The following is a 26,068-nucleotide window of genomic DNA, read 5'->3' on the forward strand; positions in this document are numbered from 1 at the left end:
ACTGATGTGTTCCACTCAGAACAGTGCTTTGCTCTTCGAAGGTGCTAGATTGTATCTGTGTGAGTGAATGACTATGCTATCTCTAGAGGGACGAGATCAGCCTTTGGAAGATCAGAAATGAGGCAAGACCTGTGGTATGCCAAAGCCTGCAGGAAAGATAACAGCTTCTTGCTTAAAGAAACTATTTCTGCCTCATATGAGGAAAGCACCTTTCAAGTAATAACCTAAAAGAGTTTTTTTTTTTTTTTTCTCAGTAATTCTGACAATTCCACACATTATCAGGTCCTGTTGTCCTGTTTTCATAGAGGTAAGGTCTCCATTGGATACAGTCCTCCCTCAGTATTCACGAGGGATTGGTTCCAGGACCCCCGGGTTACCAAAATCCTAGGATGCTCAAGTCCCTTATATAAAATTCTGCAGCATTTGCATATAGCCTATATTTGTTTATAGGTAATGTGTGGGGTAATTACTTCATTCGTGTGGATTCAGCACAGAACGCAGCATGTGGCAAAATTCAAGTTTTACTTTTTAGAACTTTCTGGGATTTTTTTCCTGAATAGTTTTGATCCACAGTTGATTGAATCCATGGAAGTAGAAGCTACCAATACATTGGGTTGCCTGTATCCAGAAACAGAATAACATTTGTGTGTGTATTGGACGGCTAGAGGGGATATTATTTTCTAAGCATTTGAGCTACAAGACTATATGATGTGGTGTATTTAATGACAGTGGGTAAAGAGAACATAGTCACGATTCACAAAATCTCATAACAGTGAAGGAATTAAGTAGAGAAGACCTAAGAAATCTCTAAAAAAGTTGAATTTCCTAGGGGTTGAATGATTTTTTTCTCTTTCATCATTTTTAAAAAATTTGGAAAATGGAATAATTTGGTAAGAGTTAGCTGCACTTCAGATGAATGCTATAAGAGCTTATCCCCAATGATAAATATTCAAACATAGATGATGATATTTGAGATACTAAGTCAACAGAATAAATCCATAAGATTTCATAGTTATAATTCTATTAATTGTTTTCATGGTTTTATGTTATTATATTATTTCAAAGTTTATCATATTTTGTCTAATCCTATACCTGTTATCAATATTTTAAATCAACTTTAGCAATCAATTAAGGTGAGATCTTCAAATTCTATGAGGTATACCATAGCGGTTGGATATTCCTATGTAGCAAATTTGTTTTCCACTGCAAGTCAGTGCATTGAAATGGTGTAAACTCTAGGATAGCACCTCTAGGATAGCACCGCTTAGGGGTCTCCAACAAGCCCTTTTGATTTCTACTTTATTCAACATATTTCCCGTTTTGTTTGTTTGTTTGTTTGTTTAGGAGAGTGCAGCTCACAGTAGCCCATGAGGGGATCAAACTGGCAGCCTTGGTATTATCAGCACTACGCTCTAACCAACTGTGCTAACTGGCCACCCCTATTCAACATCTTTCCATTCCCCATCCATACCCAGATTTGCCAGCTCTCAGGTTCAACTCACATCAGGACCAACTATATGTACTTTGTTTTTAGTATTCATTGAATTGGAAGTCACTCATCTTTTATTTCTCTCTTTTACTCCTTTTTGTTACTGTCCATGGTTCAGCCAAGCATGAGCGGGGGATGATATGAAATATTAACAAAGCACATCTACGCAGAGACCCACTTTGTGATTTCAACAGCATTTTCTAGAGCAATACTGATTCCTGGAAAAGAAATGCCATAAAGGTGCTCAGCTGCCTTCTACAAATACAAATTCATGAACATATCCCAAAACCATGTTTTTCTCTTTTTAGTAGCATGCAGACATTTTTGTTTGAAGACACTGACATCCTCAAATCAACCTTGTTGCTGGTTTCAAAGATGTGAATGAAAGTATAGGAGCAGAAGGAAAAAAAATGTTATCAATCCTACTCTGAATAATTTGTTACCATACTAGTAAAGCAGAAGATATTTTCTTTTATAAGATTGTCATTTCAGTTACATGATAAAAATTAACAGATATAACCCTAACCACAATATCTAATTCACACACACACACACACACACACACACTCTCACACAGTCACAAACATACACAGACACATTTATGTTGGTCTATGGAAGAAATATATCTTTTACATCAAAATTATGTATTTCTTGGAAGTGTAGTTCAACATGAGGAAGAAAACTTTAAAAATGTCCTTCCACTTTTACCTTCTTATATGCTTCAATGCAAACACCTAAACGTATGTCAAAATACTCAAATTCATAGTTGCAATCAGTAAGGTCTTTATTCACTGAGAAGTTTTGTTTCAATATCCCTCTGTTCGACTTTTACTTGGGTATTTATCTTGAAATTCCTCATTCAAAGCTCAAATAAAATTTTCTCAAAGTCACATGCATCTTTCATAGATCATTTCAGAAATCATATTGCTTCTATACTTAAGTAGGAGCAAATGCAACACTATCTCTATAATCCATGGAGAATTTATATATACTAGTACAGTTAGCTATCATTCTAAAGATATTTTCCCCAAGAGACAAAGGCCATTACATAAATTCACTCGCATTTAGAGTGAGTGCTCATGGTGATGCCGAATATACCTGTTTTTGGAGGAATCATGTCTTTATTTTTCACTCTCAGCTACCGACCGAAGCGGCTCCCATTCTCAGCACAGTCCAATGCCTCTTCTGATTCCCACCCCCAAGTAATTTATCTTCCAAATAATTTCACTAAGATCCAACTCTGGAAGTCTTTTGTCATTGACCTTTGGTTCTCAAAATTGTAGAGGGTGCTCGTAGCCTCCCACATCTTTCTTTCATAGCTCTTATTACAATTTGAATTATGTGGTTACTTGGGCAATTACCTTCCAATAACTGTCTCCCACTGCACTGTAAGCTCCAGGAGAAGGGAAAGACTAGTCCCCAGCGACTGCCCCAAAGGTCAGTACACAGCACCGAATAAGCTCTCAACAAACGATTTTTGATTAAATGGCATAAAGACCAAAGATGCTATAAATGTTAAAAGATTCTGAGGATTGGTATTTAGAATTTCACTCTTCATATCATGCTAATCAGATAATTATATTTACTTTAATTATGGTAATAATTCAATGAGCATAATGTTTATGCTGCCCCAGGATACGATTCCATACCTTGTTTATGTGTTTTTCACTGAACATTATAGCTTGGTATATTAACACTAGGCTGTGTTTATATTTAAGATGAACGATTTTACATGTAAATTAGAAAGGAAGGAAATTAGGAGTTTACTGGTAAAACCAAATACTGTTTAAGTGTCCACAGATAACAACTTTTAATGCCTTAAGCAATTTTATACTCACTGAATGAAATATTGTCATGAGGATCTAATTTTATATGCTTCAGTCATTGATTTCTTAAAGACTCCTTTCACTATCATATATGCATCATATGGAGTTTGTGGTTTAAAATTTTGCATTCTGACTATAGTCTGATTTTTCAGCATTTGTCTATAACCATCATATCAATACTTAACAGGTGGCAACAAAAAAGGTGATCTGTGAACATAGTTATTACTCTGGCAGAAGGAGAATCTGAGGAAAAGGGTTCTTTGCGATAAGTAACAGGACAGACACTGGATCTCTGGTCCATGCCTGAGAGTGAGCCACACCATTTCCTTACTATTGAGTCTGGAAAAGTTGCTAGTTATGTTCTTTAAGTGACACAACAGGGCTATTTATGCTAAACACCATGTACTGAATTTACTTCCTTTGTTTGATATGTCAACTTTCCTAGTCCTTAAAGCCTGAAGAAAAAGCAAAGTGAATGCTTTTGCTATATGATAGGGTGTTTGGTAGGTGGGAATTCTACATGCAAAGCATGATTATTTTGGTAAAATAATTCTGCCCTCAAGGGATTAGACTAGGAAGCAGAGAGAATGGTTGTAAAAGTGGTTAGGACTCTACTGAGAAATCCGAGTCAAGAATGTTGCAACAGTCCTTTAGCTAGGGCAAGAGGTGATATTGAAGGTGTGCATGTAGGGAGAATCAGAGTATTGACCAAGTTGGTATGCAGAAAAATTTGAATGCTTGTTTAAGATTCTAATCTTGAGTAATTGGGTGACACAATTATTACGATATAGCTCTGGGGAAGAAGAGTTGGTTGGGAGTTGGAACTCGATGAATTTTAGATCTACTGAGTTTGAGGTATGCGGTAGACATTTAAATGAGATGTCTCACGAGTTACTTGGAAATGTGAGTCTGGAACGAGAGAGAGAGAGAGAGAGAGAGAGAGAGAGAGAGAGAGAGAGAGAGAGAGAGAGAGAGAGAGAGAGAGAGAGATATTTTGGGATTATCATAAGGGAGGAAATAGGTGAACTCAAGGGAGATTAGATAAGAGGGACAGAACCTGAGGGGAATAGCTTTAAGGTCAAGCAGAGAAAGAGGCATCTGTAAGTGGAATTCAGGAGTAATTAGAGATTGGAGGAAAATCCTTGTGTTGCAGAAGGCCCAGGAGAAGAGATTTTATTCTAATGAAGGTCAGGGAATCAGAGTGTCTAATGCCAGTAATCTGAAAGTCTTTTTCTCACATTTGTTTCCAAATAGTACTTCATGTTAATTATATAACATTTGGTATCTCAGCTTTAGTAATGATGACACATGGAAATACAAAGTTACTCTTTGTGTTATTAGAACTTCAGGATTTCTCTCAATGTGTTTACCATTTAAATATTTTTGTATACTTTCATGGCTTTTCCCTAGAAACATTTAAAAAAATCTATTTTGTCTTTGAATTTTATGATTTAAAATTATGAACTTTTGGCTTCTGCTGAATTTTAAGACTACATTTAAAATTACTTGGAATAAAGAATAGAAAAAATCATACGATATGATCCATCATTTGTCAAAACTCTTAAAAAGATAGTGATATCTACCAGCTTTTCTATTTTAGCATACTGGAATGATCTGTGCATAAAACAAATAGAAAACTAAATCAAAATCAAAATTCTCAAGCTTAATCATTGATGACTACCAAATGGTATTGAAAAATCATTAGGTCCCCCCAACCCGTTATCAAAGAAGTGTTAAGTGTAAAAATTAAGGAACAGTTGTATGTATACAAGTATTTTGAATAAATTAAATTCAAGAAATATATTATTAAGTTACAGAGTCAAGTCTTTATAGTAAAGATAGACAGTCTTTGCTGTACACAGTATCACATTAACTGAGCTATATCATCGCTTTCGTGGTCCCGTGGAAACAGAATTGCCTATGTTATAAAATCACTTTTCATACTTTTATTGCATACAGAATCTTAAAACAGGAAGATAAAATATGCTTATTCACCATTAGACTGAAACCCCATTACAAATTTTCATAAAGCATCACGACAAATTCTTTAATAATTTAAAGAGTAAATGTCACATTTAGTAGGGTCTAAGAATTGTATGTAACAATGCCTTGTGGAATGATACACGACAAAAATGATCTCGAATGGAGCTTTAAAATAGATATTTGTCTGTTAAAGAACTAAATTCATTTCCTTTTCTATTTTATCATTTATATAGGTTTTGGGCCCTAGGCAAAAATATAGGAATATAGGCCAAACATGACACCAGTTGTATTGCTTCCTCTGTAAATTTTCAGAAAATCAGGTCTGCTTTACATAAATAAGCAAAATAAAATAATACTGTCTAAATATTAGCAGCTGAGAAATTTATTCTGTATAGAATGTGTCTGAAATTTTAGGCATGAGAGATAGAGGGAAAATACTTTTTGATGCGAGTCTTTATTCAGACATTCAAAAGATAAAAAGAATAATATAACAAATATCCATGTGCCCACGTCATCTTAAAATATAAAACAATATGAATTCAACTAAAGCCTATTGTACACCTCTCTGATTGAAATACCCTTCCCACTACTTCCAGAGGTAACCGGTATCTGAATTTCTTAGTTTTCAATTCATATGTTTTGTTGTACTTTTATAATCTAGGTTTTTAATTGATACCTTTTTTAAGGTGAAAGCAATGCCTTCCTATGTTTGGTTGCGAGTTTTTATCTTGAAAGGTTGTTTTGGATTTTATCAATGTTTTCTGCATTGAGATTGGTCTATAGTCAGAGTGTAAAGTTTTAAACCTCAAGCCCCATATTATTGATTCATAGACGACAGTGAAAGAAATCTTAAATACTAAATGACTGGAGCAATTTCAAAAGATCCTTTCACAATATTTCCTTCAATAAATGTGAAATTGCTTACAGCATTTAAAGTTATTATCTGTGGTCACTTAAAACACTACTTGGTTTTACTGGGAAACTCCTAATTTCCTTCCTTTCTGATATATATGTAGGCCATTCTTCTTGATAAGCACAGTCAAGTATTAAATGTACCAAGCTATAATGTTCACTGAAAAATACAAAATGGTCTTCTGCAGAGTGTTTTTACACATATGCTCTTATTTAGTCATTCAGAATATTGACTAGGAAAAAGATGTATGTGAATATATAAAATTATGATGTGCACACAAAATGATTTTTCACCCTCAATGCTTTTTGTTTAATTTTAATATCCAACATAGATAAAATGTTGTAAGGAAGATAAAAATCTCCCTGCTATCAAGTTTTCTCACCTTAGCATAAAAATTATCACTTTGTTTCCCAACAAGTTTTTACAAGTTTTTACACAACTGTGGTTCTCATATGAATGGCTCTCACCACATGAGACAAAGAAAGCCCGAGTGCCAACTCTAAATTAATTTTGGAACATGAAATGCATCCACCAACTTTTAAAAAAAAGTTGCTCAAACACTAAAATGAAATATATTTTAAATTGGAGACCATTAGTCATTTTACATTTATGTTTGTACAAGGAACAACTTTCATTATTCTTCATACAAAAAAATCATCTCTTACTGAATTTCTTTTCACTCAGTTTTCGTTTTTTTAAGATTTTTTCATCATAAGCCACAGTCTTCTGTAATAGTAATATAAAAATTTAGAAACTTGTTTATGTTTAAGTTTGGTTTTATTCTGTCTTGACTGAAAATAGTCATAGTTGATATAAAAAGCAAATTTTAATGATTTAATTTTGTGTCAGAAACAGTGATAGTAAACTATTGATTTTTATATTAAATAATTTGTAAACAATTATTTACATGTCATATATAAATAATTGTTTCAAATTATAAAAACAATTTATAAAATATTTAAAATTGTTTAAATTTAATTAACTTAAATAAAAATATAAAAAATTTACATTTCAATTTATAAAATAATTTTTATAGTAAACAATTTGATCTCTTATTTAAACTCAACCACTAAGAGGTAAGAAAGCTATTTACTTCTTCCAAAAGTTAGTATTTAACTGCCCTGCCGTCAGAGAGGAGACCACTTCCTACTTCAGAATGAGGGCTAAATCTCTGACAATTAACACCTTCTTGCATTAGCACAAAACTTTCTTTTTATCTCCAACACTCCCCTGCAGAACCCTTCAGAACAAGCTCCCTGTTCTCGTCTATTTACACATGAACACATGAAGGTCAACCGGATGCCAGCCCATACCTTCCAACACTTGGCTCTGCTGGGACCACAAAGTTGTGGTTTTGAATCTAACTGCACACTTAGATAGCCATATTTGTTTTTGGATAGTTTTCCATTCTTAATCATGGTCTTTAGTCTCTGTATAATAACAATTTTGTTTAAAAGGAAATGCTTTCATAGTAAAAATGATAATGTGGAATAGAAAATATTTTTGATCTACAAATCAAATCTCTATTAATATATTTGTTAACTATGTTTGGTTGTATGTTCATAAAATTCACATAAAAAGTACCCAACTTTTTCAACATTCCTGGGAGTTTCTAACATTAAGAATTTGTTCTAAAAGTTGAGTGCTGCATGTGCATAGTTTCAAAATATTTAAATGGTCAGTTCAAACAAACACAAAATTTCTGAACACTACTTAGAGCTAAATTCGAAACCAACCAAATTTCTTAGGTTTGCAAAATTGAACAAGAGAAGTACCACTGAGCTGAATACATGTCAACAGCAATGGCTCCACTAGAATTAAACCAATTCAAAGTTGTACTTGGAAGAGGATATGCAACGGTCAAAGTAACCAAAATACAATGCTTTCAAAACACATGCTGTACATGTGTTTTTCCGTTAAATTAAATTCAGTTTCTTTTTTTCAGGCCCAAATTTATCTTTAGAACAAGAGATTAATGTTTCTATTCTATCCTTTCTAGTATTGAACTGACTTTTCTTAAGTGAGTACCTCATTTTACTTACATTGTGTCAAGTTACTAACCTATTTTTTTTTTGCTGTCCTGTACCTTTTGTTTCAATCGGCCAAGTCAACTTTTGGTTCATTATACTATTGGTACATTCATATCTTTCTCAGTAATCCTAATCCCCCTTTTCCTTATGTTTTACTCTCAGTGAAGTATAGAAAGTCAAAACTTTCTATGATTCAAAAATATCTCCTTATCATTTGGACCAATAATTTTCTTGTTAACCTTTGGCTATTATTTCTAACCTGTTTTATGTCTTTGTATTTTATAACTGAGTGGAATGGCACACTTTGAAAGATCCTGACATGAGAGTCAATTAACCATTTGCCATTTACTTGGGATGTGAAGTAGATGATGCAAAAACTTATCTGGGTGTCAGCATCCTCACCTCTACGTGAGGTCCATAATGCCTGCATGAATAACCCCTATATTAATCGTAATACCACTGTACATTAAAATAGATAATCAAGGAAACCCAAGTAGTTATCGAATATGAAATAGTTATGCATTTGGTGAAACAATAAAAATACAACCTATTATCCCTGATAATACTGAATAGTAAATAAAATTACAGGTACAACTATTTTGCAGGTAGAGTTTTAGTTTCGAGGACAAAGTTGAGTTAAAAAGGGCAGTAGTGGACAGTCCTGATGCTTCACACTCTGTACCAGCTGATCTCTTCTCATTTCTACTGTTCTCGTCTTTGTCCCCTTCTTCTTAGTTACATCTACTTAAAAGAGGCTGTCCAGTATCTCATCTGTCTAATCATTTTGAACATTGATAAGCAATCATACAAATATATGGGCCTAATTGTGAGACCTTTCTTCTTAACAAATGAATGCCAACCCAAAACACCTTTCTAGGGGCACTCTCAATAGACCCAAAGTCTCAATTCAAATGTAGTTTCTTCAGCTGTGATAATGTATCTGATTTTCTAGTGCTATAGGTGCCTGACTTTCAACCCCAGTTCTGTGTTCTGATAACACAGGGGATCTCTGCACCACTCGTCTTCTACCAACTGTTATTACCTGGATGTGTTGTCTGACGGTCTCAACAGACTGTCAATCTGTATGTGGCACAGTTCTTTGCACACAGTAAGTGGAAGGCTTGGTGACAGAATTCCATATTCACTTAATGGGCTTGTTTGATCATATTGTAAATAATGCAATTTTTTTTATATTTATTTAAAGAAGAAACAACTGATTTTTACCTTTTAAGACTGCATTTAAGACTTTTGAGAACCATATCTAGGACTTTGAATCTTTACCAAAATTCACAATAAAAAAACAGATTTGATGATATTTAATTGAATTTGTTTCAAAATGATAGGGGAGTATGGAAGGGCAACACATAGTCTGTTAATCTGAAAAAGCGAGAAAGGTTACTTTTATATACCACATCAAGGTATTACCAGCTACAGACCAAAAACCCATAAACAAAAAGAATTTTCTCCAAGTGAAAAACTAAGTGGCCGATAAGGTCACATTTAAAAATTAAAATGGATGCCCATTGGTTTCTCATACCATTCTTCAATAAAAGAAACCAGAGCTTCTTGAAGAAATGGCTGATTCTAGGACTAAGGCAGAAAATACACAAAATGAACCTGGAGGGTCCTACGACACCAGGAAAAAAAACCCTCACAATGATGGGAATGTATCAAAGGGACATAGGAAGCGAGTGAAAGAGCCAATAGCCAAAGCTGGAAAACTCTGAGCAATACTGAAATTATAATCCAAAGTATAAAATAAGAATCTGTGTATTTATACTGATACAAATAAATGATTGAAATTAAATAAATTGGGGAGAAAAGACAAATCCCCCATGCAGAATTCCAAATAATTTGTGTAGATACTCCAGCAGGAGGAGGAGCGTAAACACTCCTAAGTGTGGGCAGCCCAAAGTGACTTCTTCCCAAACAGTACAGTATGGAAAGGGGAAGAAAGAGTGGCATTACAGTGGAGAAACCAGACCAATACTCCCTCAGCCAGGTGACCAAGGTCAATACACAGGGATATCTTTTGGTTGATAGCATGTACCCTTTTTATGAGATGATGAAAATGGCACTTGATGTCTCTGCTCTTACTCTCCCAAACCCATAACCCCAGATTAATCAGGAGAAGCACATCAGATAAATTCTAATAAAAAGACACTCTACAAAATATCTAACCAGTACTCCTCAAAACTATCAAGGCCATCAAAGATAAGAAGGGCAGATAAACTGAGGTCCAAGAAGAACGTAAGACAGTAAGATGACTAAATGTAATATAGTATTCGGTAGAGGATCCTGGAACAGAAGAAAAACATTGGGTAAAAACTAAGGAAACATGAATAAAGTATGAACTTTAGGTAATAATATGTCAACGTTGGTCCATTAATAATAATAATAACAAAGTTACCATATTAATGTAAGATGTTAATAAAGGGAAACTTGGTGTGGGGTGTGTAGGAACTCTGGTCCCATTTTTACAATTTTTCTGTAAGTTTAAAACTGTTCTAAAATAAAGTTTGGTTACAAAAATGGATATTTTGTTCTTACCTACAAGGCTGCCCTCATGTCCACTTTATTTTTATTCTGATATGAATTATTCAATAGTTATTAAACATCGCTTTACCTGTGAAGCACATGAAAATGTTCTTCTAACTCGGGGGTCCATGAGCTAGCTTTGTAATGTGTGAATCTTGCAGCCCCCAAAGCTAGCTACCTTGGGGTTTTTCTCCAACAACTCAAGAATGGTGAAGTTTGCAGAGGAAGACTTGTGTTTCTCTTGGAAAAAGGGAAGTGGAAGTAACAGAAAAGAGAGATAATGTCATGAGAAAAGAAAAAAAAATGGGCCAAGAGACTTAGGGAGGCAGGTCCTCGGCGCAAGTACAGAGGAAAGAGGAGTTTCCTTCTCTGTTCTCTATTTTAACTCAAGCCCAAGTGGGCTGCACTTCCCCATGGGGATAGCAGTGATTTAGAGGGTCACTAGGGTCTCCAACTCCATGATTCCCCAGAATAAATCATTTAAACCTACATGAAATGCCCACATCTTTTTGACAGTCCATCTTGGAGAGGTGAGAAAAGAAGGCTTTAACATCACTGTAGTATTTTGGCATTGTAATTGTTAAAGTATTATTTTAAGTACTACTTATTTCAGAGAAAATTATAGTATCTAAATAACAAACAAAAATTTAGCTGGAGAATGATGGCTTTCCTAGAAATGATTGTTTATCTGTTTAGGGTAAATAATCCTCTTTGGCCTATTTGGGGCATGGGTGGTGCTTTATTTTGTGTCATCATGGTCTGATCAGATTGATACTAATTTCTTTAAGAAAACAAACGCAATGCATATATAAATTTAACTTTTAATAATATATCCTTGAATAATGGATAACTGTTACATGGACTCACTTTTTCTGGTAGTAAATTAAGTACAGGAGATTTTTTAAGGGACTGATTTTTGCTCTTAAATGACTAGTGAGGTCTTTCTTGAAAGAAGGTCTTGAAATGATTCAAAGAAACATTTACATATGCACAAGTTTGGTGTTTATTTTTAACCTGGTATTTTACCCTTTCTCTTTTCCTATTTTGTTATGAGTGATGACTGTTTTCAAAATATTGAGCTCCTTATACCTTGCTGTGTCTAGTGAGAACCTCCTTGCAGGAGGTTATTTTCTTGAATTATTTTCTCTAGCACCTCCACTTGAGTACTTTTCTTTCTTCTGCTCATTGTACTAGTTTTGGAATAAAATCCGATATACTGATAAATGCTACACTGTATAGTGAAGTCAGTGTTCAAATGCAGCTCCTACATATCGGACTCACAGGTTTTGTTCTTGTTAGCTTTTCAAATGCTTTACTTAGTATGGAATCAATTACAGTCATTTGACAAATCAACTGCTAAAATACAAACTGTACCTTTAATAAAAAGTCTGTTTTATGAAACAAAACTAAAACTATGACTACAAAATTTTCAAAATGAAATTTGACAATTTAATATTATAATAAATAACTGTAAATCTCATTAACTTTAGCCTGACTAAATCTTCAGGGAGGTCATAAATTCGTTTTTACAAAAATCTTTCAAATGCATTAAGAAATCCTCCAACTAATAAAATGACATGTCAAATCTTAGTTTCCTGGGTGGCTTAGCTTCTATAATGGCCATAGAACCATGAAGATCTTTCTGAGACCGTCTCAAGCAACTTCATCCACAACTACGGAGTCTGCCAATTGGTCATATTTTCATTGGAGGTGATTTACCATTTCTGGAATCCTAATGATCAGAATGTGGTGCCTTTAATAAGAAAAATAATACCAAAAATATTCAATATTCAGCCAACACAAATTTATATGATCAACAAAAGAAAGGAATGTTTTCAGAGGCTGGGTTTGATTATTTTTGTTTTAGATGTGACAGATTTGCCGAACAAAGTTTACAAATCTCCTTTCCTCTCCACCTACTACAACCCCCACCCCAAATGCACACACATACACCTTCACAACCAGGCCCTATTTGACTATTAACACACAGGTCAGCTTTAAATCACCAAGCTTTCTGAAGGAAATTAATTCTGCTGAGTACTTCTTTATTCTCAGTATACATTATATTACAAGTAATAGTACTGAACTTTTCAATGCTTACAATGTTCCCTAGGAGTATATCACTTGAGCAAGAGAAAAAAAAAATCTGGAAGTTTATTATTTTTTTCCACCAATATATTTGACACCACCTTTGGAGAGTGAACAAAAAGCATACTGTCAAGCGGATAGACCAGGACAAAATGTTACTGTTTGTTCCTCACAAGCACAGAGGTATATTTAAGCAAAGAAAGACATTCCATGACTCTCCTGGGGCTGCCTTCAGCTGAATTATACCAACATGTTCACGCTACTGTGGTTCAGACTGTTGGAATTTAAAATGCAGACTTCTAGTTGCCAATGCTTAAATACCACAACTATAAAAATTCATATTAGGATCGAACCTGGCTTTAAAATATCATAGAACAAATGGGAGTTTATTGGGATAAACGTGTGTACACATGAAATTACAGAAGATGTGAAAATAAGGGATGTCTTTTTCTGACAGATTCTATACTTATACAATTAAGCCTCAGAGTCGCTAGAAGTCATCTGGCTTTGGATTATGTTTCAAATCCCGGCTCACTGACATTCATGAAACTTTTGGCAAAACATGGGCCAAGTTTCGAGCAACACTGGGTAGAATACCTCTTTCATGTGGAACCTGTGTGAAACTCAGTGGCTTTGGCTGGGTTTCACCTTGAGTTTCGCATTCAAACAATCCAAAGTTTCAGAGTAAAATTAAGGGGTGAAGAGACACAAAGAAACAAAACAACAAAATAGGAAAAAAAAAATGGCTTGCCCAAGAATGGCCATCTAACCTTGCGAGCCCATTGCATCCTGGTGCCACTGGATTCTGCAACTGCACTGGTATTGCCTTTACATTACGTCTGCATTCAGCAATACTGTATCAGGGCTTCCTAGTACTACGGGGGAGAGTATTCTAGACAGCCAAAAGTAGTGAAGTACATGCTCAAAATAACTGGAGGATTTAACATTTTGACCCATTACAGAAAGGTAATGACTAATACACCTCTTATAATGCAGATTTGAAGGGGAGGAAAGTAATTAAATGCCCTGCTTTTGGAAATAAATACTGGGCTGTACATCTCTAGGTTTTCTGACCATTAGTCCAAATTCTGGAGATCAAATTGCATCTAACGCGGAGGAACCTTTCCCATAGCATTCTTCCTAGCTCCACCCCTCTGAAATCTTGTCTTGTGGCCACTAACTTCTTTCCTTCTCAGCAAGGTGCAGCGCACAGGGAGCAGACTGTCAGCTCTAAGGAGCCACAGTCCTTGACTGGGACTTAACCAACCAGTCTCCTGACAGGATTAGGCTCGGTTTCCTCCTAACCTTTAACGGAACAGGCAGGGAGAGTTGGCCAGGAACGCCAAACTCAGTATCTGGCTCAGTATCTGCTTGAGGTGGGGAAGAAAAGGGTAACAGATAAATGTAATATACACATGAATTTACTTTAAAATAAAGAGAACATTTAAAAATCGATTGGTTAGAATGTGCTATACTGCCTATTTTAGGAAATATATATTTTTTTCTTTCCTTACCCCTCATTCAGAAGTTTCACTAGCATAACAGACTTGGCTACAGAGGTTTTTTTTTTTTTTCCCCTTTATTTTCCTTTCCTTTCTTTCTTTCTTTTTTTTTTCCAATTTTCTTTCCTTTCTTTTAAATTTTTCTTCTTCTTTTGAAAAGTTTCCCAGAAGATCACTGGGTATTTCAAATACATGCTTTCTTTTGACATGTGATCTGTGATATCAATAAACGTTTTTGGAAACAAGAATCTTCAGATTCCAAGGATTTCAGTGTCCATGTTAAAAAGCAACAGTTAGCCCTAAGGCATATGGTAATTTTGAGGCAGCTGGGCAATCAAGTCAGGGGCTGACAGGCTCAGACTCTTTGCACTGTCATTTGCTGCTGCGGGGGAGCAGAGAGCTGTCATAAAGTCTACCATAAAATAGTCTTTTCCCTGAAATTAGGGGTCCCTGTGCAAGTAAAACCTAAGACTTATCAGGGAGAGAAAAACAAAGTCCAATAGATTATTTAAAGGAAATTATTGAAAAGCATGAAACGACAACAATAACAAAAGACTTTTTACTGACCATAGTAAATACCCACAATCAAAGCAAATGCTGTGTTTGAAGTTAAAGTCCACAGATCAAAGTACTTGGCAAAATGTTAAGCGCAAGCATGGGAGAGGGGACCAGAGGCAGAGAAAACTACCCCCAATATTATAGAGTCACATTAGAGAAACCTGCCCGCAAAAGACATTCGGCTAGGTAAGGAATTCTCAAACCTGAGTGCCCATGTTGTGCTAATATACAAAAAGCAAAACAAACAAACAACTGTTCTAATTACAAGAACAAACAGTAACAAAAGAACTAAATAAAATAGAGCTTGCTCATTGTCCTTAAAGAACAATTACTTCTAGATTGTTTTTACTCAGGTGATTACATCTTTTGCCTTAAAAAAGAAATGTCCTTGAAAGTTAGAAATAAGTAAGCAGTCTAAACAACAAAATTATGATGTCTCTAAGGCCCGCTCACTGCCCTGGCAGAGGCGTAATTAAGAGTTCTGGTGCAGCCGAGGCACAGGCCGGTCCGTACTACAGGTCAACGTGACAGAGAGCTTAGAGCAAAGTTTAAAATTACAGCCACAAAAATGCACAGATGCTCCTGCTGTATTTGGGAACGCCACATTTACCTGAAGATCCTTAGCAGACCCCCGCTTATTTTCACTATAAATAAGTTATTTAAAAAACCATTAGTCATAAACGTATCATGAACCAATTAAATAATTCCAGAATAAAAAAAAAAATCTTACCTCCGGGCAGCTGGGTTCAACAGTTGCTCTGAACAGAGGAAGTAGAAGTCAGTGGCCTTTACATGTAGAGATTGTTTATTTAGCCCTTTTTAAAAGGTCTTGAACTCCAGTGATTTAAGATTAAATCCAATTCAAGTGTCTAAAAGGGAAAAAAAGGCAAGCAAGAAGGCAAATAAGAGAGGGAAAGAATCCCAGCTGCTGGGTGGTGCTACCGTTCTGAGAGCATTTGAGCTATTTTCAGCATTAACAGCAGCCGGAGTTGTCTGCAAAGAGATGAAAAAATCGTATCCGAATCGCCACACCCACCCCCCATCCCCTACTGGGAGGAGGAGGAGGGCACAAACCAGGAAACCCACAACAATTTGGTTTACTGTGCTAATATTTATTTAAATTTAGAGGAAAACTGCCCAGCACTATTGAAAACAAACAAACAAAAACAAACTGTACTGGACTCTTAAAGAAACAGAGTGCCTTCTTATAATCCTCAACTTTTCAAAATGATTTACCTGATTCACTGAAAATAAGATGTTCTATTCATGCCTTACTGAGAGGGAGGACTTCTCTGATATTTTCTTCCTCACTTATAGATGGGTCTTAAAAAATATTTTAGCTATATCTGTTGTCAGCCTATCATTCTTAAGACTGAAGACAAATGGTTTATTTCTAGCATGCACCCAAATTTCCAGTTTCATCAAGTATGCTATTTTTGAAAGCTACTGGGTTAAGCTGTTGACATTTCTTATCTGTTGGCAGAGACTGGGGACCATTCAGTGACATGATGCAGACAGACACCGATCCCCTGCTTCTCTCTCCAAAGGCCAATGAAGAAATACTTCAGATTGGGTTAACCAACAATGACCAGCAAGCTTTGAGCTTTCATTTTGTTTCTAAAAGTATAAATTAAGATCTAAAAGTTGTATTCATTCACTCATTCATTCATGCATGCATGCATGAATTCATTCAGCAAATATTTGTGGCACATTATTCTGGATCTACTATATGCCAAGCACTTTGAGAATACAATAGTGGGCAAAATAAACAGCAAGCATCCTTGCATCCAATGGTTTACAGCACACAAATGCAGCGAAAATAAAGGATAAAGACAGAATTTGTTATAAACTTTTACAGCTTCTTTTTATTTCCACATGATGAGAAATCAAACCATAGCAATTGGTAATGAGATCTCTTTAAACTAGGAATGAAGGAAGATGTTATGTGTCATCAGACCAACTCCTGTCTTCCATTGCTTCATCAAGGCTTTACACCCCTAAGAAGGAAAATCAGTTACTTGCTACCAAGAAAACACTTAAGTATTTTTATAAACGCCTTTATTATGAAATCCCTGAATCCTTTCAATTCCTTACTCCTCAAACAGAGAGAATGCTTAAGCAGTCAGTGAGTACTCCTGAGAAGTGAAAGGAGATAAAAGAAGATTCTTTGGTCTTAGTCCAGAATAAAAAACCACTATGATATATTTTACAATTAATATAATGGTTAGTGACTAGATGCTAAGATCAAATCCGATTCTTTCCTTCCAAATAAAGAAAAATACTGAAATTGATTATAGAAAATACTAAGGATCATGCACTGTATGTTAAAAAAAAAAGATGTGACTGCTATTTCAAGTGAAATAAGGTGAAAGGGGTTAAGAAGTACAAATTGCCAGTTAATAAAATTGTCATGGTGATGTAAAGTACAGCATAGGGAATATAGTCAGTAATATTGCAATAACTATGTATGGTGTCATATGGGTATTAGGTTTATGGGAGTGATCACTTCGTAAGGTATATAAATGTCTAATCATTCTGTTGTAAATCTGAAACTAATATGTCAAATATAATTAAAAATAAATTTTAAAAAAGAAAATACCAAGGATTATGCATGATATATATAAAAAAGATATGACTGCTGGTTCAAGTCCTATGGTAAAATAGTGAAATCCTTCAGCATAATACACTTATATTAAAACTACACAGATATTTAAATTTTAAAAAACTAAACTTAAGTTTGAAATATCTAATCAAAAATTTAAAATAAGATTAAATTTATTTTAAAAATATACAGCAAGGTTTTAAAAAAAATCTCTGTAGAATAGTGCATTTTTCTGTTCATTTATTTCAAATGTTCACAATTTAATATGTCTTAAATATCTGTCAGTTTAAAATAGGATATTTACATTACTTCATCAAAATGATAAATGGTAATTCTCACAAAAAATGGAAGCCTAGCCGCAGACCGAAAGTTTTAAACTGTTTTAGTTTTTCCTCCTTATAATAGTTTATAATGAAAAGGAAAATACAATAAAAATTGGCCTTCCTTGAGAAACTATGGAAGTTAAAGAAACTAATAAAGATTAACTATTTGACTACTAAGTCAACCATTACTTTTAAATTTCAAGCTGCCTGCTTTCTACATCAATACTGAGAGAAGCCCATTGCCTCACATTTAACTACCATCATACGGGGATATATTCTGAGAAATGTGTCTTTAGGAAATTTTGTCATTGTTCGAACATCATAGATGTTTTGTACACTTACACAAACCTAGGTTGAATAGCCTACTAATCACCTAGGCTATTGGCTTCTAGGCTACAAACCTGTACAGCAGGTTATTGTACAAAACAACACGAGATTAAATCAAGCACGAGAGAAAATGATGCAATCAAGAGGTGCACTAAACACAAGAAATGTATGAGGCTGCTGGCTATGTAACATGGCATAGTGTTTAAAGACAAAAAGAAAAACACAAAACACCAAAAACCCACAAAAAAACAAAAAAAAAAACCCAACAACCATAGGCCCAAAATGGCACCACTCATGCTGAAAACCCATGATACCAAACTTAGATTTAATACCTGATCTAAGTGCAGTTTCAACCTCTCCCAGAAATGGAATCTTAATCAACCAGTCTGGAATTTTCTGGTCAAGCACCAGTAAGGTAATCTGTCACAAAGGGCCCTCTCCATCTCCCATAGAAAGAAGAGACAGTCTGCATGATAAAAACCATTCCTGTTCTCTTCTACCAAAGAAAAGGTGTCCTGGCCCAAAAATAATCCTTTCTTTTCTTTTTGTAATAGCTCCCTTGCTCCACTCTTCTTCCTATGTAAACCTTCCATTTTGCACAATTCCTCGCAGGCCCCTTCTAGTTGAGAGATGAGATGATGCCACTTACATCTTCAGATTTACTCAATTGAATTTTGTTTTTTAACAACAGCAAACTTTTTTTAATAAGTAGAAAGAGTACACTCTAAAATAACAATAAAAAAGCATAGTATAGTAAATACAGTCATTTATTATCATTATCAAGTATTATGTACAGCACATAATTGTATGTGCCATACTTTTATACAAATGGCAACAAAGGTTTGTTTACACGAGTATCACCACAAATATGTGAGTGATGCATTGAGCTAAAACATTACCAAGGCTATGAGGTATGTAGGTGAATAGGAATTTTTCAGCTCCATTATAATCTTAGGGGACAACCGTTGTATATGCGATCTGTCTTGACCTAAACATCTTAGTAGAGTCATTTTGTATAAAAATCTGCACTTGAATGAACAAATTATGATCCTGCTAACTGCTTCCATTTACAATAAATCTCATACTGCCATGTAATTCACCAAGGTCTCCTTTGTTCCCCAAGGGTCCCCATTGTCCAAATAACCTGTCAGTAAGCAACTTTCAACAGATTTGATGTCACAGAAGAGTACGTATGTGTGGGACGTTAGGCACATTTTTAGAAGGTCAGAGGACAGCAAATTTGGACTTCTCTACTTACCCAACTGCTATGCCTTTTATAAGCTATTGATGTCTTAACAGTTGTACTGTTAATGATTTTATTTATATGCTTTATCCTTTTTTGTTTTTACAAATCAATAGATTTAAAATAATTGGGAAATGCTTGAAGTAGAATGGGTATCTTATTTTGGTGAAATACTAAATAGGGCTTTTGTCATAACCCCTTCCCGTATACAATGGGAATGATAACAGTTCCAATTCATAGAGTTGAGGAATAATGCACATAGAATGCTTGATTAAGTAAAGCCTGATACATAGCAAGCATTCGATAAAAGTTAGTGCTGTTATCACTGTTGTTAAGTCTAGAACCTGGCTGTCCAATGTGGTGAAGTCATGTGGCAACTGAGCGCCTAACATGGCTACTCAGAACTGAGATGGCATATAAGTGTAAAATGCACACTGGACGTTGAAGACTTAGTATGGAAAACAGAATGTACACTATTAGATTAATTTTTTATATTGATACATGTTGAAATGATAATATTTCAGATATCTTGGGTTACATAAGATATTTTGTTAAAATTAATTTTACTTGTTTCTTTTTACTTTTTAAAATGTGACAACTATAAAATTTTAAATTACATATGTAGCTTGCTTTAATTTTTACTGGGCAGTGCCATCTAGGCCAGTGGGTCTCCAACAGTCAAAACACAGGTTGCTGGGTCCCAACTCATCTACTTTCTGATTCAGTAAGTCTGGGAAGAGTCCTGAAATTTTGCAGCTCCAAGAAGTCCCCAGGTGATTGTTGACCACATTTTGAGAACCACTGGTCTTGAGTCTTACTACTTACAGAGCGGTCCGTGGACCAATGTCAAAGTCAACACTTGGGATCTTAATCAGAAATGCAAAAATCTCAGGCCCTACTGAATCATCAAGTACATTTTAACAACCTCCCCAGGTAATGTATATGCACATTGAAATTTGAGTGAAATTGATATACAGTAGTGTCTTTCATTCCTGGATACATATGAGACTTATCTGAAGAATTCTTTTAAAATACTGGTATCCTGGACCTACCTCTAGAGAGTTTGCTTTAAGTAATCTAGATTAAACTCAAGTATCTGCATAACTGAAAAGCTCCCCTGTGATTCTAATGTAAAAGCAAACTCTTCGAGTTTGATGGGCAATGGGCCCATCAGACCAGATGCAGAGGGCCCAGGATCTAGAAACCAGACTTTTCCTCCTTGTGAGGGGCAGTTGCTTGGGCAATTGTCAGGTCCTAGGAGGACAAGATGTGAGCAGATGGTGGAAATGGTGCAAACCAACAGCAAGGGGGTTGGGTGGGTGTCGCAACAAGCAGAAGGAACCTGGCAAGAGGTGCTCCATTACTCCTCAGGTCTGACAGAGGTCCCTACCTTCCCAAGACTGCATAGAGCAGAGCATGGTCTTGGTCTCAGAGGAACTAGAACTTGAGGCAGACCTGCAGGCTCCAAAATTAAGGACTTAGTTATAAGAATGCTGGTGTAAGTCATGAGTGGGACTAGCTGCCATGTTAACTGAGGTTCTTAAACTCTCCATAAGTACAGGACTGGTTTCAGAAGCTTAAGCAGACATAATCTTTCAGAGATGAGGAGGGAAAAAAAAAATGGACAGAAGTGTTGAAAGTTGGTTTGGTTATATATTTCCTTCTCTCACTCCATAGCACACAATAAAAATTGTTCTTAGCTAAGAACTGGTCTACTTAAAACAATGTACGCTAAGGCATAGTTGACATAGACCAAAATGTCCTAGAGGGTATTTATATCTCAGGAAAGGACCTTGTTAACTCTCCAATTGTTAGAACCTTGAGAAAGATGGGTGTTTTGGAGCAGAGAGGTCTTCTATTATTCTTCAGCACAGACACCTCTGTTTCACCCGTAGATAAGTATGTACACTATTTTGGATCATCTTACTATTTTGGATCATCTCACTGGTTTGCCAAATGGCTCCTCACTTGTTTAGGTGGTCACCAGAGCACTGTATGCTCCAGATGACTCCATAAAAATAAAATTGTCACTGCAAGAGAGAAAGTGGGTCCACATTGATTATATTTAAAAATCCCAATTCTGCACACAGAAATCATTTGAGATTTACTTCTCACTTAATTGGTTGATTGCCTCAGAAAACTTTATAAAATGTCTAATGCGTAAGAGCAGAGAATCTGGAGACAGTGTGTCTGGGTTTGAATTCTGGTCCTATCACTTTTGCGTAAACTTTGGGCCAGTGACTTCACCTTCCTGTTCCTCAGTTTCCTTCTCTATAATAGGACCTCTCTCATTGAGGTATTGCAACGATTAAAATAGTTACTTTAAAGAATGTAGAAAACTCTGGCACATTACAAATGCTATTGTTTATTAAATAATTAAAATATAGTAGAATCACTGTACAGGTTTCTATATTTGGCCAAATGTAGTAATTTTTTTTTCAGATACCCTGATGATTTCCAGGGACTTTTGTGTGCGTGATTTCTTGAATACTTGTGTTTTGAGAGCTTCTTTGAGAATTGTTTAAAATTTTTTCCCAAGAGAACTCAGAATTCTCAATTGATTCTTCATCACTTCCCATTATTTGAGGGGATCTCAGTAGGAAGGAAGTGAATGCTGTTTTCCCATGAATATTGTTTTCTAGGTTATGTTTTTATCCTCCGTGAAGTCCTTTGAAAAGTGAGTTGCACTATAAATGTTCGAAAGCTTTAGTGACCCATGTCAGTTTAGTAGCATTGTCTAATATTCCAGAACAATGTATCATTCTTAGTCAGATATCTTAGTGTTTAGGGAGAGGCAGCAAGACTGCCTGAAACACTGGCATGAGTTTCAAAGACGTATTGAAAAGGCAGTCAGATTCTCATACCATAGAGACTATAGAAATCAGATAATGTTGCTTAAAGGAACGGGTGAAGCCCTGAAGTCAGGCATGGTGGATGCAAAATGAAGGCTAGATGTAATAACATCTTTTATGCTCGTCTGCTTCCACCACACAAAACAAAATGAAGCATCAAATATATGGTGATGGAAGGAGAACTGACTCTGGGTGGTGAACACACATGGGATTTATAGACGATGTAATACAGAATTGTACATCTGAAATCTATGTAAATTTACTAACAATTGTCACCCCAATAAATTTAATAAAAAAGAAAAAATAAAAAATTAAAAAAAAAAAAACACAAAAAAAACCAAAATGAAGCACATGCAACAAAAACGATGACGTTTGGTAGTATTGTGTTCCTAGTAAGTGTCAGCCGGGATGTTTCAGGAACCTCAGTCTGCCCAGAGCTCAGCAACAAATGCAGTTGAGTGGGGAAACTCAAGTCCATGAGTTGAGTGATTTCAGACCAGTCATGCAGGTCTGTACGCTTGAGGCACACGGCAGAGGAATTGGGCTATAAACCCCTTCCTAACTCTAATGTCTAATCTATCCTTTTGCTTATGTTTATGTAAATTACATTTGCTCCCTCCCTCCAATCTACATCTGCAGCTGTAATTATTTGGAAGTTGTCAAATGATGTCCAATACTTTCTATTACCTGGTTACTGATATGAAGCAAAGGTTTTCTAGGAGATGATTTGCCATCGCATGTACCGTTATGCAATCTGGCACTGGACTTCAAAAGGTAAAAATCTTAATGAATGGAAAATGAACTATTACCCCGATGCAAGAGATTATATGAAAATAACTTCTAGAAACCTTTGTTAAAACTCACTTTTCTAGTTAAAACTTTGTTTTTAAACATACTGTCTGAATCCCATATGTATTTAAAAAGTGTCTTTGCTATTTTATATAACCATGACTTAGCTTTTCTTGAATTGTACATTCCACTGAAATTGAGCATATGCAATAGTTGTTAGATATGGTATAAAAATCTTTAAGATAAGCCCTCCGAAAGTGGCCTACTTAAGGCTCTGCGCGAACTAGTCTCTTTCACATCTGCAGCCTCCTCTCCCTACCTTCCTTCCAGCTCCATTTCTTCCAGCTTCTCTGTTCTCTCAATTCCTGGAAAGGGCCGTGTTCAGGGCCTTTGAGTATGCAGTTACCGCTCACTGGAATGCCTTCCTGCTCAGCCGTCAGTGTTGTACATCCTTCAGCCCTCAGCTGACGTGTCCTTTCCTCAGGAAGGGCTTCCCTGATCCAGCCAAGGTCAAGTGTTTTTTTGTTTGTTTGTTCGTCTTTTTTCTTTTTTCTTTTCTTTTCTTTTCTTTTCTTTTCTTTTCTTTTCTTTTCTTTTCTTTTCTTTTCTTTTCTTTTCTTTTCTTTTCTTTTCTTTTCTTTTCTTTTCTTCTTTTCTCTCTTGAAGGATCATATTCTTCATTGCCTTGCGTGTCAAACTCAGCTGCATTTATTTGAGTGATCGATTCATATATTTCTCCTCCATTACCCTGGAACCTCCTTGTTTCCCTTCACTTTCGTATTCCCTGCACATGTATTTGTACTTGGCATAAGATGGGTGCTGGATATGTATTTGTTGAATAAATAAGGGATTAAATAAGTTCTGCAAAAGGCATTAAGCAACACACAATGACATTTTTGTAATGCGTTTGTCAGAACTTGTGGAATAAGAGTATGTTATCCTTTAAAAAGCAAAAAAAAAAAAAAAAAAACCACCTTGTGTATTCTAATTAGGCAGCTGATCCAACCAAGAGGATTCTTTGAAATATATTGCCTTATGTGGCTGAGGGTGCAAAGCAAGAGTCAGAGGCTGGGGGCTGGTCTTTGCCCTGTTGTCTTGGAAGAGGCTGGGTACACTCTCCTATCCTAGACAAAGGAATGCTTATTATAGCTTACGAATATTTGAAGATGTACAATTTTGTACATGTTCTTTATGAATTTGTGAAACATTTTGAACCTCCCCACCCTCACCTGCCAGGCACAGCATGAAATACACCTTTTCTGAGGTATTCAAAAATGAACTAATTAGTCCAACAAACCATGGCACATTTCCACCATTACTATGACCACAAAAGTTAATTTTGCAAGGATAGTCACACACATGCATTATACATAAACTGTTAGAAAAGTGTCCTTGAAACTCACAGAGATGAAGTAAAGAAGGAATTGTTGACCAACATTCAAGTGTTAGAAGGAAATATAGATTCATTACATTAAGTGCACAAGGAAAATTTCTCCCTAAATGAATGCAGGTTGGATATGGTAACCTGCAGAGATAGGACACATTAATATTTTCTGTGTTATCTGTTCTCTAATCCAGACCTTCCTACCTCTTTGTGAGACCTATTGGTGTATCCCACGTGGGTTACAGATGTTGCTGCAATACTGATCTCATCAGTTGTCAGGTGACCAAGTGAGACCTGGGGCTCCTAGACCAGTCACCTCTGGCTATTAACAGCTACATTTGTTTATCTCCGAGTGCCTACAAATATTCTCACATTTATTATACCCAACCTAGGAAAGTCTGGGAGGGAATGCTCTAACCAGCAAGGTCAACCTACTAAAAATAGGAACAACAGTCTTAGCCACTAAAGGAAACACAAAAAATTAGATGGTATGAGAGAGGCATGTTAGAAATGTCAAGAAATAAATAATGATAACTCAATTTTGAAAAACAAAACAAAAACAAAAAACAGCCGCTGGGAGGGTGGGAATCTTTGCTTATATCCTCAAGCCAGGACAGGACTGGTCCCCAGTGGAAAGCATGAGAGGACCTATCCAGCATGGAGTGATGGCTATTTTGTGTTCGGGCAGAGGGCTGGGGAATGGACCTCTGAATCAAAGTAAATGCTCGTATTTTTACCTTCTAGCAAGTGCCCTCTTTTTCTCAGCAAGTATTTCTTTAAGGATCATTTCTGATTGAAGTTCCTCAGTGGTACATTTTATTTTACAACCAAGTCACTCTTTCCATACTCAATGCTCTTTAAAATAAATAATAGAACACAATTGCAGCAGACACTGCTTTCTATGAGGATCCATTTTTGCTTTTATGTTGATTACAGACTCCTGATAATATGCCAATTTAAAAAGATACTTTCCCAGATTTCCTTGCAGTTTGTTCTGTAAGCTACAGGTAGGACATTTCACACACACACAAAAAACCATGGAACCTCCTGAGAAGAAGGCCACTTTGCCCTTTGTCCTTTAGCCTCACACTCTCCTCTTAGCTGATGGAAAAACAGATGCCATCATAGGAGGCACACGCTAAGGGAGGGGCGACAGAGGTGAACACACTCGGGGCTTCTCATTGTTTGAGGTAAATGAAGCTTTCCCCTTGTTAAATGGTTGTCCTGCGGTAATCTGTTCCTTGAAGCTGGAAACTGAGTTGACACAATCCTCTAAGAACAACTTTATTACAGTGGGCTGGCTGAGAGATAGCCATTAGGCCTGCTATTAAGATTTCATGTAAAAAAATAGTTTCAGAAGTTTTGAAAGAACTCCTGGACATTGATATCTAGCCCTTACAACAGTTGTGACATTCAGTTTCAGGCCTGTTATCATTTTCTAATGGAGTGAAAATTGCCATGAGAAACAGAGCCATTATGTTTGAAGTCCTAGGAGCTACATCATTTGGATATTTTTGACTCTAAATATAGTAAAGTAGTTGGCTCTTTTCTTCCTAAAACTAACATTTTAATGATTAGTAATATCAAGAGAAATAAAAACATAGTAATAACCTACAGGAAA

The 26,068-nt window shown here is 35.7% G+C and overlaps 1 protein-coding gene across 44 annotated transcripts in view; it reads right to left on the reverse strand.

Moving 5' to 3' along the window:
• Positions 1-26,068, reverse strand: part of SORBS2 (sorbin and SH3 domain containing 2) — a 200,903-nt gene that overhangs the window by 152,829 nt on the left and 22,006 nt on the right. For 18 of the 44 annotated variants that reach the window (XM_081045437.1, XM_081045436.1, XM_081045431.1 and 15 more), the window contains exon 1: positions 15,658-15,793. The gene's annotated coding sequence lies outside the window, so the exon portion shown is untranslated. Of the gene's footprint in view, positions 1-15,657; positions 15,953-16,163; positions 16,312-23,382; positions 23,483-26,068 lie in introns of those variants that run through there. The other 26 variants (XM_081045428.1, XM_081045412.1, XM_081045408.1 and 23 more) reach the window with 14 other exon arrangements.

This window comes from Rhinolophus hipposideros (assembly GCF_964194185.1).
Source record: "Rhinolophus hipposideros genome assembly, chromosome: 4".
Taxonomy (NCBI): Eukaryota; Metazoa; Chordata; class Mammalia; order Chiroptera; family Rhinolophidae; genus Rhinolophus; species Rhinolophus hipposideros.